The 17,831-nt window shown below is 46.5% G+C and overlaps 1 pseudogene across 1 annotated transcript; it reads left to right on the forward strand.

The window, feature by feature from the left end:
* Positions 1–6,158: 6,158 nt before the first annotated feature.
* Positions 6,159–17,557, forward strand: LOC307133434 (perforin-1-like; annotated as a pseudogene). The gene is made up of 2 exons: positions 6,159–6,184; positions 16,387–17,557. The product of its transcript is annotated as a perforin-1-like (transcript).
* Positions 17,558–17,831: the final 274 nt, after the last annotated feature.

The raw sequence follows: 17,831 nt of genomic DNA on the forward strand, positions 1-17,831 counted from the left end.
GAAGAGTGGAACGGGAGATAAAGTTACCAGCGGACCCAGAGTCGATTAGCGCTTGTGCTGGAAGAGAGTGCTGACGATGTGAGATCTGAACAGTAGTGTATTTCAGTTGAGAAATGGGTGATGGAAGATGTACTGTACTCACCGCCGGTCGTGGGGGACGAACTGGACAAGAGACTAGCAGGTGGCCAGCGGATCCACAGTATAGACACAGGTTGTTAGAGATACGTCTCTGGCGTTCAACTGCTGATAAATGTGCAGAACTGAGGTCCATGGGTTCTGGTGTTAGAGGGTTGACTGTGGTGGAAGGACGAGGAGGAGGCAGTGCAGGTTGAGCGAGCAGACAGGCAGTGCGGCGTTGGTCCACTCTGATGGAACGCTGAATGAGACTTTCCAAACCAATGGCATCATCATGAATGGTGAGTTGTAACCGGATCTCATGATCTAACCCTTGCCGGTAGGCGGTGATTAAAGCCGGCTCATTCCATCCACTAGAGGCTGCTAGGGTTCGAAACTGAAGGGCATATGAAGAAACAGATGACTTGCCTTGTCGTAGATGAAATAATTGATCATGAACTGATAAAGCATTAGCGACTGGAGAAAATACAACCCGGAAGTGACTAATAAAGTTGTTCAGGGTCTCAGTCACAGCTCCTTTCGCTTCCCAAAGCGATTGTGCCCAAAGCAATGCTCTTCCAGTGAGAAGGGAAATGAAGAAAGCTACCTTAGATCTCTCGGAGGCGAATTGTGATGCGTTCATCTCCATGAACAGCTCGCACTGCAGGAGAAATCCGCTGCACTCCCCCTCCTCGCCAGAGAAGGGCGCTGGCCGGGCCATGGGACTGACAGAGGCAGACGAAGAAGAATTGATGGCGGGTGATGAAGTGACAGGTGAGGATCCAGTGGTGAAGATCGGCGTGGAAGCTTCTCCGTCGCCGTGACCAGATGGTTCGTGCATGTTTGGTCAGGTCTTCTGTCAGGGTTGCTGAATGACACAAACAGGTAAGTTGAAAGGATATTTATTTAACACAAACATATAATGGTCACGGCAGACAGGAAGAAGTGATGAGATAAACTGGAGCGGTAACTGATGAAGTGTTCTGAATGAGTCTCTTATCTGATGCAGGATGGAAGTCGGGATGGTGAAAGTTCAAGGCTGGTGATCTGAAGAAGGCAGGCTGGTTGAGGAAGGATCGTCGGATGAAGGAACACAGGTAAGTCTTCTGAAGGTAAGGATCGAGTGAGTGAGTCAGTATGGCGATGTAGTATCGACGAGACCTGACAATGACTGTAGGAACTGAAGGTGCTTATAACAGGAAGTGCAGTGATGGGGAATTAGGGACAGGTGATGAACACAGGTGCGGTGAATCAGAACTCGGGTGAAGCGGAGCGGATGGGCGGAGTGTAGAGGTCTGACGCTGATGCATCTGTGACACTGTATCTGGAAAATATATATATATTTTTAAAATGTACTATTGTTTTTGTAATTTGCTTCTTTGTTCTTTTATCTAGCCTAACAAAAATAACTTGTATCATATTACATTTCTCATATTAGCCTATATTGCCCAGCTGCAAATACCAGCTGATATGTAGTTTTGATTTGGGTGATCACTCTGCATTTGAAAGTTTTAAAGGGGTTTAAATATTCTAAATCAAGTTAAATGACTCAAAATCAAGTAATTTAAGCATGCCAAAGTCAACTTTAATCATATAAAATGTAATTTCCAAACAGCAAAATTGTGGCCAGTGGCTAGTAACTTTGGAAAACCACTAGCCAAAGTGGCTGGTGAGGAAAAAAGTTAATGTCAAGCCCTGCATATATATATATCTATTGTATATACAGCCCTGGAAAAAATTAGGGGACCACTTAACATTGATTTCTCAGCTAGGGAATATTAGGAATATTATCTTGTTTCGGGAATAGTGAATGAGGGTATGGGGGCAATTTTGAACACAGCTTATGTTTCTTTAATTTTATAATTTTCCTTGTTGGGTGAACTATCCCTTTAAAAAACAATTGCTGTTGTGAAAGATTGTTTTAACATGCATATATAAGGCTTTTCACAACCAGTTTATGCCAAACTAATTTCACAACTTTATTAAGCCGATGTTGTTTATGATAAGAATAATTGACACCTAGCAGATAAAAATCTCACAGTTTCTGTTTCGTAAAGCTTTGCAGACATTATTTGTACATGATTTGATACTGTGGTGTTATAGCACTAATGATGAGTCATAGTTTAAGGCCGTTTTCACACCTATAGATCATTTGTTTTGTTCCGAAACAGGGACTTAATTTGTTACAATGTTGCATTTTCTTCTTGGTTCGGTTCGGTTTCACAAGGCAACCTTTCAAAGCGTACCAAAATGTGTTCACGCAAGTTACACGAATCAAGGCTTCATTAGGTCTGCATTCTTGCATGGAGGAGCGCAATTACACATTTTAAGATGAAGAGAGGTGCTCTTTTGGTTTTCAACTGTGATAATAATGTGCTCACTCACAGAATCAGACACTACTGCTTTTTATATACTGTGCATCCGGAAAGGATTCACAGCACTTCACTTTTTTCACGTTTTATGTTACAGCCTTTTTCCAAAATGGATTAAATTCATAATTTTTTTTCCTCAATTCTACCAACAATACCCCATAATGACAACAAGAAAGAAGTCTGTTTAAAATCTCATTCTCAAGATTCACAAAGTTGTTCCGTAGCCACTCCTTTGTTATCTTGGATGTGTGCTTAGGGTCGTTGTCCTGTTTGAAGATGAACATTCGCCTCAGTCTGAGGTCCAGAGCGCTCTGGAGCAGGTTTTCATCAAGGATGTCTCTGTACATTACTGCATTCATCTTTCCCTCAATCCTGACTAGTCTCCCAGTTCCTGTTGCTGAAAAACATCCCCACAGCATGATGCTGCCACCACCATGCTTCACTGTAGGGATGGTATTAGCCAGGTGATGAGCGGTGCCTGGTTTTTTCCAGACATGACGCTTGCCATTCAGGCCAAAGAGTTCAATCTTTGTTTCATCAGACCGGAGAATTTAGTTCCTCATGGTCTGAGAGTCCTTCAGGTGCCTTTTTGGCAAACTCCAGGCTGGCTGTCATGTGCCGTCTGGCCACTCTACCATACAGGCCTGATTGATGGAGTGATACAGAGATGGTTGTTCTTCTGGAAGGTTCTCCTCTCTCCACAGAGAGCTCTGTCAGAGTGACCATCGGGTTCTTGGTCACCTCCCTGACTAAGGGACTGGAATTTGATCTTAGAAGTGGAGTTGTGAGTGAGGCTTGTGTTTTTACATATGGTACCTTCTTTTTCTTTTTACCTATGAAGTGAAATTTGCTCCCAGTCTAAAGGGCCCACAGTGTAATGAATAAAAACCTTCTCCAATGACTGCCCCTGAAACTGACAGATCTGCAACTGAATTTTCAAAGGCCTTCTATATAGATTGTCTATTTACACCAAGTGCAAATAACACGCCATGTAAGCAGAGGCTATGTACAATACCTCAGCCCACCATTGTCTGATTGAGTCAGACAAAATTACAAAATAAATCCTTCTGGTAACTACACCAGTGGTGTGGAAAGTAAGGAGGGTCACATTATGCCTGTTACAGATTTCAGCAATCCTATAAGATCATTATACAAATCACACTGTACGACATGGATCTAATCAACTTGGGTACGACATGTACTGTATGTAGATTGTACGATTAGGACCCCTTTTAAATTGTAGGCTATGCGGCAAGTTAGTATAGAAGAATAAAACGTCATCAGTATGCGCTAGTGGAAAACAAATAGAGCCAGGTGAATCACACTTTGGCAATCATGGTTTTTATGTGCGCTGAAAAATAGATGAGGAAGCGAAAGATGAGAATATGGCGGTGTCATGGCTAGGGAAAAGAGGCCAATTTGGCATGCCAATTTTGTAAATGAAGCTGGAGGATGTTTTACATTAGTTTTAGCGTCATGACGCATTGATCAATACGCCATTTCATGTTGCATTTTTATTGGCTAATCAGTAGATGTAGGTCATAGCAGCAAACACACTGTGAGATGATCATGCTAAATTGATATGTATACTTTTATGTATAAAAGTATACTTTCTTCTTGATTTACCCGGAAAGAATAGAAGTGAAATGTAACAACATGCCCCATAGGTGGGGTAAATTGTAACATGACCAAATGACAGCTTAAAATGTTACCTGATATAATCCAAAAAATATCCAAGACAAACTAAATATTTTGTCAATAAAATACAATTATTAACTTTTTAAAATAAAATAATGGCATTTTTTAGTCATAAAAAATATAAAAAATGTTGAGTTTGAAAACAAACACAGAGCTAAATACAGCTATACAGCATAGTTAAAAACATAATTATAATTAATAATTTCTGAACATTGACTCTCAGTCATTATTCACCTTTTGTTCATGGTTTCTCAAAGGAATTCATAAAATTATAGAAAATAATAGCGTAGTTCTAATAGGGGCACATTGTAACGCAGTGTTACAATGCACCCCACCTACACAACTGGGATTTAAACCCCAGCTCGTGTCTTCTGCTGATTAGCTCAGCATTAAAGAACTATTTCAACTGTTAAATAACAGATTTAAGATTAAAATAATATCAAATTTCTCTTATTTTAAATAAACACAAAAAACAGAGATAAAAATAAACTTAAGAAATGTACTTTTGCTGTGGTTAAATAAAAGTTCAGTGATATCTTCGAAAGATTTTTTAATTTTGGCGCATTTTTTTCTCTAAATAATGTTGATATGGCAACTAGTAAATACACTACAAGGGCCCTATTTTAACGATCTGAAACGCAAGTGTCAAAGCGCGAAGTGCAAGTAACTTTGTGGGCGGGTCTCTGCGCTGTTGCTATTTTCCCGGCGGGATAAATTGCTCTTGCGCCCGGCGCAAATCTAAAATGGGTTGGTCTGAAGTAGCTTCATTATTCATAGGTGTGGTTTGGGCGTAACGTGAATAAACCAATCAGAGCGTCATCCAACATTCCCTGTAAAAGCAGGTGCGCAAGTTCCATTATGGATTGCTATTATTATGGCGTATTTACCAGGCGCACGCCAGGAGCGGTTCACAGCCGAGGAGACTGATGTTCTTGTAAGAGCAGTGAAAGACAGAGAAGTTTTGTTGTATGGGGATGGGAGAAACCCACCCAAAATAGCGTCGGTTAAACAGGCATGGGAGGAAATAGCCACAATTGTTTCATCAGCTGGCATCCCCAGGACGTCGCACCAGTGCCACAAGCGCTACAATGACATCAGAAGACGGGGAAAGTCCAAGCTTGCCAGCATCAAACGGGCACGCCGTGTAACGGGAGGTGGATCTGCCTCTACTCAGGACCTGACGCCAGCAGAGGACATCGCTGCGTCCACCCTGACCGATTTTTTTTCCTGGTTCTTGACGGACAAACCAATTTTGTTAGATGTCCTTATATACATATATGTCTTGCCAGAAGTTGCCACTATTGGGCAAACAGGTCTCTTTAATTATTAGACTACAATTAGCCTGAATAATTTGTAAGCTAGATTTATGCCTATTTTTTCACATCTTCGTGGCACACCACAATGATTTCCGTCATCTCATGTGTTAATATTTTTTAGTGTAACAATTTATGATTTGCAAAAATAACTGTTGCATCTGTGTAGATTACATGAGCAAAGTGTATGCGCGTTGTGCACGCTATACATTATAGTCAAGCATGCGCCCTTAAAATAGCATAATGAACAACGCGCAACGCGCCACTGACTTTAGACTAGGTTTTTTTCTGGTCAGTGGCGCAATTGTTTAATGGAACAGCAAAATAGCACCAGGGATTGTTTGCGCCGGAACACGCCTCCTTTTTTGGAGGCAAGTTCATTCACTAGTTTAGCGACGTGCTTCTGTGGAGGGAAAAGCGCGCTTTGCACGGGTGCAAAATAGGAATGACACATGCGTCGGTGTACAAAGTCAATTGCGCTGGGTGCAAGATAGGGCCCCAAGTGTGAAAGTTTTAAATCAAGTGTCAAATGATGTATCATGTTAATCCCATGTTAGGTTGTGCCCCACTCTTCCCTACTGGGCATTAGACCATAAATAGACGCCTTACTGAGACCGTAAATGTACCAAATGTACCAAAAAGACCATGTGTGGCAAGTAGGATGAGGCAGAGGGCCATGAGAATGGGGTGAGGCTGGTGGAGGGATTGATTGATTGAGGAGCGTCAAGCCGTCCACCAAAGGATGTCCAGTACCATCGATATCTACATATTATATGTATATTCAAGAGCATTTGAAGATGGGAGCAGACATCCTGTTGAGTCAGGGACTGAGGCCCGGGGATTGGGGACTCATCTCAGATGTGGTGGAGTTGAGTGGAAGTCGACCTGTTTGCCTCAGCGGAGTCAACTCACTATTCACTCTGATTCACCCTCATATCTCCAGTTCCAATTAGGCTAGATGCCATGGTACTGATGTGGCAGTCTGTTATTTGTGGCTTTGTTATGACTGGCCAGAGTCTGATTCTTGGAACCTATGTCTCTCCTGGAAGGTTGATTCTCCACCCCCGGCCCGAGATTTGGGAACTGTGGGTCTGGCCCCTGTGGGGTGCCAGCTCATAGATTCTGGTCTCTCAAACAAGGTTGTTGAGGCCAACCTAAATGCTAGATCTCCCTCCATAGTCCTAGTCTTCCATAGTCCTGGAAGGCTTATCAGAGGCTCCGGTTGAGCCCTTGGTGTCAGCCTCAGAGAAGTTTATGACTCAAGGTGCTCTGTTACTAGCGTTAACTTGGCTGAAGAGAGCAGGCGACTTTCCAGCCCTTTTTCAGTTGCCCCCTCCTGCTTAGTTTTTGCCCCTGGACTGGTCAAAGTTCTATTGTATGTAACAAATTATCTCAAAGAGGAAATATGATAATTTTAATTTCTTTTTTTTTTTTAAGATTTATAATGATAGGACAGTAGGCGAAGTGGGAGAGAGAGAGAGGGGGACAGGATCAGGAAAGGTCCACGAGCCAGGACTCGAACTCGGGTCGCCCGAAGCGCAACAGTACTAGATGTCAGCGCACTGCCCACGAGGCTATTGGTGCCGACAAAAAATTAATATTAAATCATACCTTGTTTAATTCAGTTTAATTCATCATTAATCAGTTTGTCCAGCAAACACTCAGTATTGATCATTGATTAATTCTAAGGAAAGGGTATTTTTCATGGCCACAGAAAAATTATTATTTCTCAGCATGTAACATGCTTAGAGCGTGTAACAAGATCAAAAATCGTTTAAGTGATATTAATCAAAAGGCAGAATCAGAACCAGGGAGCTCACATGTATTGTGCACAAGTTGTATTAACTAAATCACAAACACGACTAATCTAAAAAAAACATACACACAATCACACATACATGGGTAAAATGGTAATTTGTAAGTACCAAAAACGGTGTTAACATTTTTCCAGAGTATTAAGTAAGTAAATTTAATAATTGAATACAAAAATAACAGATAAAACTTTAATGTAAGATTCACATTTTACTGAAGTAGTACATTAAACTGTGTAAGAATTGGAATCATAAAGAGCAAAGCTTACATTTTCTAAACCAAAAACACAAGAGAAAAAGAACACAAACTCAAACTTACAACTAGACGGCACACACGTCAAATCTACACGTCAAAGACAAGTGGAAAACAACACAATAGAAAAAAGAAAACACCACAAAATTGTGTTCTGTTTATATCCAGCTAACAGGTAAAGAGGAACAAGAACTTTCACTAACGTTATGTAATAGCTATGTAAATGTTAGTGAAAAAAAATCCTGAAATAATGTTTTTTCTTATAATGATAAAAAAAAATACATTCTTGTAACGTTGAGAGGAAACATTCTCAGAACAACAGTCTAGCGTGACCTTTCCGACGTGACTGCGCAATCCGTGGCCATGGCTGTCTGTCTAATGCATAAAGGCTGATTTATACTTCTGCGTCGGACCTACGCCGTACCCTCTGCGCCGAAAGTTACATGTCGGTTTCCATTTATACTTCTGCGTTGTTGTCCACGTCAATTACACATGCAGACCGCTAGCAGGCAGTGTCCATGGGCATGTTGATGGTGTAACCCACAGTATCAAGGCAAAAGTCGAAGAAGAAGCAGCTTGTTGTGTACATTGTCGAAGTAGCAGCAGCAGTGATGGTGTCAAATAGATAGCGACTATTCTTGCAGCTTGAGTTGTTATCTAATACAAATTAAGAATATCTAGTTACATAAGAGGCGATCGGCTTTACTTTATAAAGTTTTAAATATGGATTGCAAAATAAAAAACTTCTCAACAATAAAGATCCAGCAATATATTTAACCGTGGACATGGAGTACTTTTTATCCCTGTTTTTACCAAACCCATCTGGTGGGGTTGCTGCCAAAAAGTTTTTTTGTTTTTTAGTCTTTTTTAGATTTATCTGTCCACAGAACACAGCTATGACCGCTTCACGGTTCTGTGTATCACTGCACAACTGCACAACACCAATAGCAACCACTCTTAGCAACGTAAACATATGTTTGTTCTCATTGATATTGTTCATTGAAGCTTACTGTATTAAGAAGAGTATTGTGTGAGAGAAAGATCGAGTGAGCGAGTTTATTACTTGCATTTAGATACAGCATTTTTCTTCAGGTCAGTCTTATGTAATAAAAACAATCCCTTTGAACGTCCGCTGTGATATCTAGTACTTTTAACAGTTTAAGGGGTTTTCCCGTGCCCTGACACTGACAGTGCTAGTCAAAGCATTTGTTCGTTGCATCTTTATTCCGTGTTCAAAAGTTTTAGTCCTTTAAATTTAAAAGTCTTAGCTACTAAGTGACTCACTCATAAAGACACCTAATCTAGTCACCTAAACACCTAGTCACCTAATGGCATAACTTTAAAAAAAAAGTCATAACTGGAAAAAAATTTCCAGCGGAAGGAAGGCTTTTAGTGATTTTACTTGATGAAAGTTGCATTGATATATATTAATATTTTTTGGCTTTGCTTCGTGTCTAACAACGCCCTTTAGCCATGACTTATTTAGCTTATACAGCACAGCCTCACGTACCTTATTGCTTACTTAATGCATGGCAAGGAGGAGTTTGAGTGGCCAAAGACTCTCCAAGGATCACAGATGGAGAACGTCTCGATTACGGATGTAACCCTCGTTCCCTGAGGAGGGAACGGAGACGTAACGTTAGTGACTAACGAATGGGGGTTTCGCTTAGAAGCCTATCATCTTCGAGCTTAGAGAAAATGCCCAATGGCGTGCCAATGCCATGGGGCATGCGGAATTTGCATACGTAACTCCGCCTCACCGCGTGAGTATATAAGGAAGTACGTGGCAATATCGCATTATATTACCTGCTTGAGGAGCCAAGACTGAACTCCTGCATTCCAGGTAGCACAGCTGAAGTGGCAACGGGACGTTACGTCTCCGTTCCCTCCTCAGGGAACGAGGGTTACATCCGTAACCGAGACGTTCCCTTTCGTTCAGTCACTACGACGTAACGTTAGTGACTAACGAATGGGGGTCCCAATATAATCCCGCCACTCAGCTGTCTTCCAGCGCCCTGCGTAAGTGTGAGTACCCTGTCGTAAGACTAATACGGACGAAGGACTCCCACTTAACACAGGAATACCAAGGTACACTGGGAAGCATATCCCAGTGAGGGAATGCCAAGATGCCTACCCGTGGGGAGGACTTAAGAGACACATATGACCCGCTAAGGGCTGCATATGGAAGATCTCTAGGGTACCAGCCGAAGGTGGATTTTTAACCCTAGGGGTGGCGGGGACACGCCAAGGGAAGAAACCCGCTCACTGCGGAGACTTACGGCGAAATACATATGTGGGGGTCGCCGGAGAGGAACCATGCACATGGGGCACCTGGCCGGACATGAGGGTCTGGGCTCGAAAGGGCAGACTAAACTGATGTCGGCGTCGACAGTGCTGGAGGAGCTCAGGGCTCTCGGGGAGCTCACCTGAGGAAAAATCGCACGTATCCAGTCCGTGGAGTGGAATGGCGAGCAAGCGAAGACACCTGAGCCTGGTCCATTACCGGCCCCTCGGGGGGGCGAGTACATAGTCGGACACTGGCTCCACTCGGAGACTGTAGAATCTGGCGAATGTGTTAGGTGTGGCCCAGCCTGCAGCTCTGCAGATGTCTGCTAACGAGGCGCCATGCGCTAAAGCCCTAGAGGAGGCCACACTCCTAGTGGAGTGTGCCCTCACACCAAGGGGACATGGTCGACCTTGCTGCTGGTAAGCCAAAACAATGGTGTCCACTATCCAGTGAGACAGCCTTTGCTTTGAGAGAGCACTTCCCTTCCGCTCTCCACCATAACAGACAAAGAGCTGGTCTGAGGTCCTGAAACACTGCGTCATGTCTACGTAGGCGCGGAGGGCGCGTACTGGACAGAGCAATGCCAAGGCTGGGTCTGCCTCCTCCAAAGGCAGCGCTTGCAGGTTCACCACCTGGTCCTTAAACGGAGTGGTGGGAAACTTGGGCACATATCCAGGCCGGGGTCTCAGGATCACGTGAGAGTAAGCTGGCCCGAACTCCAGGCACGCTTCGTCAACCGAAAATGCCTGCAGGTCCCCGACCCTCTTAACTGAGGCCAATGCGGTCAGCAGAGCCGTCTTCATAGACAGGAACTTAATATCAACCAACCGCAAAGGCTCAAAGGGAGGTCTCTGCAGAGCACTTAACACTACTGCGAGGTCCCAAGAGGGTACGAGAGGAGAGCGAGGAGGATTCCGTCTCCTCGCTCCCCTCAGGAACTTGATGACCAGGTCGTGCTGACTTACCTTCTTGTTCTCCAAGAGATCGTGGTGGGCAGATATTGCGGCCACATATACTTTGAGGGTGGAGGGAGACAGCCTTCGCTCCAGCCCCTCTTGGAGAAACTCAAGCACGGACCCGATCTGGCATTTCCAGGGGTCTTCTTGGCGGGAAGAACACCAGGTGACGAAGAGGTTCCACTTCAACGCATAGGCATGCCGAGTGGACTCTGCCCTAGCGGAAGTGATGGTGGCGACCACCGTAGGTGGCAGGCCACTCAAACCTGCCGCGTCCCGTCTAGGAGCCACACGTGGAGGCTCCAGAGGTCGGGACGCGGGTGCCATAGGGTGCCCCGTCTCTGAGTAAGGAGGTCCGGTCTCAGAGGAATAGGCCAGGGAGGGGCTGTCGCAAGGAGTATGAGTTCGGGGAACCAGGTCCGGCCGTGCCAGTACGGGGCGACCAAAAGGACCTGCTCCTTGTCCTCCCTGATCTTGCACAGGAGCTGTGCGAGTAGGCTCACTGGGGGGGGACGCATATTTGCGTAGGCCAGCTGTGCGCCAGTGCATCCGTGCCGAGCGTGCCCTCGGTCAGGGAATAGTACAGGCTGCAGTGGGAAGAGTCGTGGGCGGCAAACAGATCTACCTGTGCGTCGCCGAACTGTTCCCAAATCAGCTGAACCGTCTGGGGATGGAGTCTCCATTCTCCCGGGAGAGGCTGAAACAGCGAGAGCTCGTCGGCTGCGTGGTTCAGGACTCCCAGAATATGGACAGCACGAAGGGACCTCAGGCGCTTCTGACTCCATAGGATGAGATGGCGGGCGAGTTGAGACATACGGCGGGAGCGTAGACCGCCCTGGTGGTTGATGTACGCTACTACGGCCGTGTTGTCTGACTGGACAAGCACATGTTGACCCTTCAGCAGCGCTCGGAAGCGGTGCAGGGCGAACCGTACTGCCAGCAACTCGAGGCAATTGACATGCAGGAGGCGCTGGGGTCCTGTCCAGGAGCCCGCGGCTGCTTGTCCATTGCACATGGCACCCCAGCCCGTGGCAGAGGCATCCGTCGATACGACAACATGCCTGGAAACTCGTTCTAAGGGCACACCGGCCCGTAGAAAACTGAGGTTCGACCATGTGCCCATGTGCCCCGTACTGGCACATGGCGACCGAGTCGATCTCCATACCGAGAAAAGAGATCCTCTGCACGGGGCAAAGTTTGCTCTTTTCCCAGTTGACCCGAAGGCCCAGACGGGCTAAGTGGTGGAGAACCAGATCTCTGTGTCCGCACACCTGCTCTCGAGAGTGGCCCAGTATGAGCCAGTCGTCGAGGTAGTTCAGGATGCGGACCCCGTGCTGCCGAAGGGGCGCAAGGGCTGCCTCGGCAATCTTCGTGAAGACGCGAGGGGACAGAGAAAGCCCGAATGGGAGAACCGCGTACTGATATGCCCGCCCCTCGAAAGCAAACCGTAGGAACGGTCTGTGTCGAGGAAGGATGGAGACATGGAAGTAGGCCTCCTTCAGGTCGATCGCTGCAAACCAATCGTGAGGACGAACGCATTCGAAAAGGCATTTCGCAGTCAACATCTTGAACGGAAGCCGGTGAAGGGATCGGTTCAAGATGCGAAGGTCCAGGATTGGTCGTAACCCACCGGTTTTCTTGGGTACAATGAAGTAGGGGCTGTAGAACCCCGACTTCATTTCGGCCGGAGGGACAGGCTCGATCGCACCCTTCGCCAGTAGAGTGGCAATCTCCGTACGCATGACGGGGACATGGGCCCCGGTCACGGTATAGCGGACTCCCCTGTAACGGGGAGGAGCCTGCGCGAACTGAATCGCGTAGCCGAGCCTGACGGACCGCGCAACCCAGCGGGACAGCCCCGGAAGCTGAAGCCACGCTTCCAGAGACTGCACCAATGGAGTCATACGGACGGCAGACGTACCCAGGGTGGGGCAGCGAGGCAGCGTTACTGGCCCGGACAGGGGAGTTTGTTGGGCGTCCCGGGGTCGGGGCACGGTTAACGGCTGCGCCCTGACAGAGGAGACCAGGGAAGGACGCACGTTCCACTGGGGTCTGCTCTGCCAGGGGCTGGCGACAGAGAGGGACGAGAGTGGCGAGACCCGAGGGTGGCGTGCACTGCCGTCACCGATCTCTGGGGGCTCAGGGATGGGGTTGTCAGTTCTTTCTTTAACCACATTAGGGTGCTGCTGACCCGGGGGCCAGCAGCTGAACAAAAGATTCTCCCCCGGCCCTCCACCGGGGGAAGGAGCGGCCCTGCTGCCGTCTCCTGGAAAGAACTGCCCATCCCTGAGCCGTCCGCATCAGGAGCGCCAGTTAGCCTGGCGTTTTTTCGTGGGCTGCGGGGCTGGAGCGGACTGGGACGCCTTCCTGCGGCTGCTTCTGCGCGGCCCGGGTGGAGGCTGCTGCTTGGGTGGCGCAGAGGAAGAGGGAGCCGCAGGAGGGCGCCCTCGGCGGCGAGCAGGCTGAGGCAACTGCGCGGGCGGTGGGGTGGAGGCAGCAGCTGACCGCCGGAGCAGTATGTATTTTACAGCCTCAGTCTGCTTCTGAGCGGCCGAGAACTGTTGGGCGAAGCTCTCGACCGCTCCGCCGAATAGCCCATCCTGGGATATGGGGGCGTTGAGGAAACGGGTTCGCTCAGCGTCACGCATATCGGCCAGGGTGAGCCATAGGTGTCGCTCCTGGACCACATTTGTGGACATCACCTGACCCAGGGAGCGTGCGGTCACCTTCGTCGCCCGGAGAGCGAGGTCGGTGGCGGCACGCAACTCATTGCTGAGTCCTGGGTCAGCCCCCCCCCTCGTGCATATCACACAGCAACTTGGCTTGGTAAGCCTGAAGAGTTGCCATGGTATGCAAAGAAGCAGCGGCCTGCCCCGCAGCTCTATAGGACTTCGCCACCAGGGATGACGAAAACCTACAGGCTTTGGAGGGGTGCTTTTGGGTCACCACACTAGGACGAAGCGCTCTGAGGACACAGTTGCATCGCAACAGAACGTTCGACTGGGGGGACCCCAGTGTACCCATGAGCCGCGGCTCTATCGAGGGAGGTGAAGGCGGAAGAGTTCGCCAAACGTTCGCGGGAAGACAACGGGGACTTCCAGGAACGCGCGATCTCTTCATGCACCTCGGGGAAGAAAGGATTTGGAGGAGCGGTCGGACGGGTGTCCGAGCGCGCCGCCCCCAAAAACCAATCGTCCAACCGCGAACGCTCAGGCTGAGGCGGAGGGTTCCACTCCAACCCAAGCGCTGCGGCGGCCCGAGACAGCATGGCTGTCAATTCTGGGTCCGACTCGGGCAATGCTGGCGCACCCGAGGGTGGCAGCACAGCCGAATCATCATCCTCAGATGACTCCAGCCCACCTTGTGATGCGGCGATAGACATCTCTTCGTCCTCCGCCGTGCCAAACGCCACAGTCGGGACAGCAGGAGCCGGCCCCCGATGTAGACGCTTGAGCACGGGCCGGGTCAGGTGCATGAGAGGGGGGTGAGGGCCGAACTAGCGTCGGAGCTTTGTTCCACACTGTCACCCTCAGATCACCCTGGCCACCAGCCAAAGTGCCGCCTCCAGGGGAGACCGCAGATTGGGGGGTGGCAGAGGGGACTCTCATTCCGGCATCAGCACGGAATTCACGGAATCTTGATCGTAGCACCGAGATGGCCAGGTTCCCGCAGAGAGAACATGAGTCATCCATGAGCGCTGCCTGAGCGTGCTGAAAGCCCAAACATGTCACGCAGTGCTCGTGCCCGTCGAAAGATAGAAGAGATCTACCGCACCCAGAAGTGCACGGACGAAACATCCTGAAAAGGACGTGTCACGTGCAAGCTCTTTTGTGAGAGGAAACTTTGCAGTCGATGCCGAAGCGCCCAGGGAAACACACACCAGCTGTCAGACAGACCACTGCGCAGATCAGCAGGCAGGAAGTATGCGATCACTGGAACGCGCCGTCACACCAACACCGACTGGAAAGCTGCTCGTCTCGAAGAAGCTGACAAGTCTCAGAAGGCTGTAGGAGTGAAGAGGTCCTCTTGGCTCCGAAAGCAGAAACATAATGCGATATTGCCACGTACTTCCTTATATACTAACGCGGTGAGGCGGAGTTACGTATGCAAATTCCGCATGCCCCATGGCATTGGCACGCCATTGGGCGTTTTCTCTAAGCTCGAAGATGATAGGCTTCTAAGCGAAACCCCCATTCGTTAGTCACTAACGTTACGTCGTAGTGACTGAACGAAAGGGAACTGCAGAGATAAGTCTTGGGGTCAGAAAGCCTAAAAAAAATCAAACAGCCCCTACATCACATGTTGTTTAGGAGGGTTTCAAGAAAAATCCTCCTCCAAAAACAAACTCCAGCATATTCAGTTATCAGACATGACTTCAAAAGGGACCTGGTTTTCTCTTGAATAAAACACAGTTATTGACCAATCAGAATCTGGAACTAACCATTTTATAAAACAATATAGACACACATCCTCTTCCAGGCAGATTTGTAGAATTTTTTGTTAATTGGAACTTCTTAATTAATGCCCTGATGGTGGAAATGTGGATTTCCAATGCTTTAGCTATTTTCTTATAGCCACTTTCTATTTAGTGAAGCTAAACAATCTTTTGCTTCACATCAGAAACATATTCTTTGGTTTTACTTATTGTGATGAATGGTGTATTGTGAAAGGGAATTTGGCCTTTGTGTTTCCTCATATTTATACTCCTGTAAAACACGAAGTCATTGCTAGACAATTTCATGTTCTTAGTCATCTTGGTGTGCTAAAAAAGTTTATATTAATGGGAATATACTTTGTATATTATATATTTTATATATAAATATTAAATATATATCTACAAATTCTAGGGGTTCCAATAATTGTGGCCAACATGCATTAAAGAAAAGCATTAATTTCATAATGTGAGTTTCCCACAATTTTCAATTCTTTTAGGCAACTTAAATGAAAGGTTAGATTTTTGCGCTTTTTTGCACTTTCTTTACTGGACTTTTTTTAAAGTTATATGAATCTGCCAAAACAGGAAACAAAACAAGGTTCACAACTGAAGGGAAATGAAGGACGCATTTGGAGGCCACATTTGAATGTGACATAAACTGCCTTCAAAGAATTGGGACGCAGCTATTGTATCAACTTCACTTCCTGGTAAACTGGTGCAGCACCCAAATCTGTTGCACCAGTAAATTGGAACCAATCATTTCAAGAAGCGCTTGCCATCTTTGTTTGGAACATACATCAGGCAGTACATGGGCCCCTAGTGACTTTCTCATCACTGGAAAGATCAAGCAATGTTAGGGGTGGTGCTCCTTATTTTGAGGTGACAAACTGGACAGTGTGGGAAGCTTCATCTCTGCCTGCTGCAACCATCTCAGAATCATGCTGTGATACCCAGTTGCTTGTGCTGTCACATCGTCAAACCTTTGGGACCCCTGATGTCACCGGTGGTGTTCACCAGACTGTGGGTATCCAGAAAGCTGGCTTGTTTTTCCTCAATGAATGACTATGAGAAGAAATGAAAACTTTAATTGTAAATTGCTCCCTCTTTGATCCCACTGAATTCAAACATATTAACTGTTTCTTTACAGATATCGTGTAGCTGCAAAGCCTCCTCTTCATGCAGAGTTTCTTGAAGCAATCAAATCACTCCCTGCATCCTGTGATCCAGACGCCTACCGCAACCTGATCGCAACATATGGTACTCACTTTACCACAGGTGTCAAGTTAGGGGGGAAAGCGAAAGCCATAACAGCCATCAAATCCTGTAAAGCATCAATTAGTGGGCTTACAGTCACTGTGGTGAAAGACTGTTTGGATGTAGAAGCCTCTGGTTCATACAAGGCAGCAACTGTGAAGGGAGAGAGACATTTTTGTAAAGAACAAAAACAGAAGATGGGGAACAATGAGAAGTTCAGCACCATGTTTAGTGAGCGTCAGACAGAGAAACATAAATGGAGAACATCTGCTTTTTTCTGGTTCATCACACCCAAATTCTCTTAAGAACTGGCTTGGGTCATTGAAGAGCCTCCCTGACATTGTGCACTACTCTCTGAAACCCCTACATTTCTTACTGAGTAGAAAACACCCAGCAAGGAAAGGGCTGAAAAGAGCTGTTGAAAAATAAGTAATAGAAAATGCCCTCATGAAGGTTTGTTCTGAGCCTTGCAAGATTGGCAAGAAGTGCAGTGCAAGAGATCGATGTGCTTGTGTTTGTGAAGGCAGTCAAATGATAAAGTCTAATTGTTGTCCAGCTGAAAGGTCTACAACTTCAGAGCCAAAGGTCTGTATGGAGATACATTTACTCAAACAGATGGTGCTGTATTAGATATATATGGCACACAAAACAAGCGCACTGAGACTATTGATAATAATGATAATCCACGTTGGCCAGAAACATTTGAGTTTGGTGCTATTAGGATGAGAATTGCCAATGCAGTGACTTTTAAAGTATATGATGCAGACAGCTACTGGAACAGTGATCTCCTTGGTACATGCTCTTTTTATCTTAGAAGTGGAGTTGTGAGTGAGGCTTGTGTTTTTACATACGGTACCTTATTTTTTACCTATGAAGTGAAATGTGCACCCAGTCTAAATGGCCCACAGTGTACTGAATACAAACCTTCTCCAATGGCTGCCCCTCTGGCTGACATTTTCAGCTCAAGAAATGGGGTTCTGATTAAAGACATGGCCAGACTTGAATCCGCTCAAAATTTCTTGAGTAAATTCAAGAGCACTTATGGAAAACAGATAAAACTGTAGGATTTTAGTAGGAGCTCAAAGCAGGCCTTATGCATTAAAGCCTTAATCTTGCAACTCTTCCTAATAATCAAATGCTTTAAATGCTTAAGAATAAATTTTGCTCAGTTCTTTTCATTCCAATTACTTGTCTTTGTTTTTTGTTTTATTAAAGCATTCACAAAACCTGATCTGTGTGATTTATATGATCTGTGCGGAAAACGACATCCTAAAAATGAAAGCTTTAGCATAAGTTCTGCCGGGAAGACTTAATTGTAACGTCACGTCAACTTTTTTA

The sequence above is a fragment of the Gobio gobio genome (assembly GCF_949357685.1).
Source record: "Gobio gobio genome assembly, chromosome: 11".
NCBI classification, from domain to species: Eukaryota; Metazoa; Chordata; class Actinopteri; order Cypriniformes; family Gobionidae; genus Gobio; species Gobio gobio.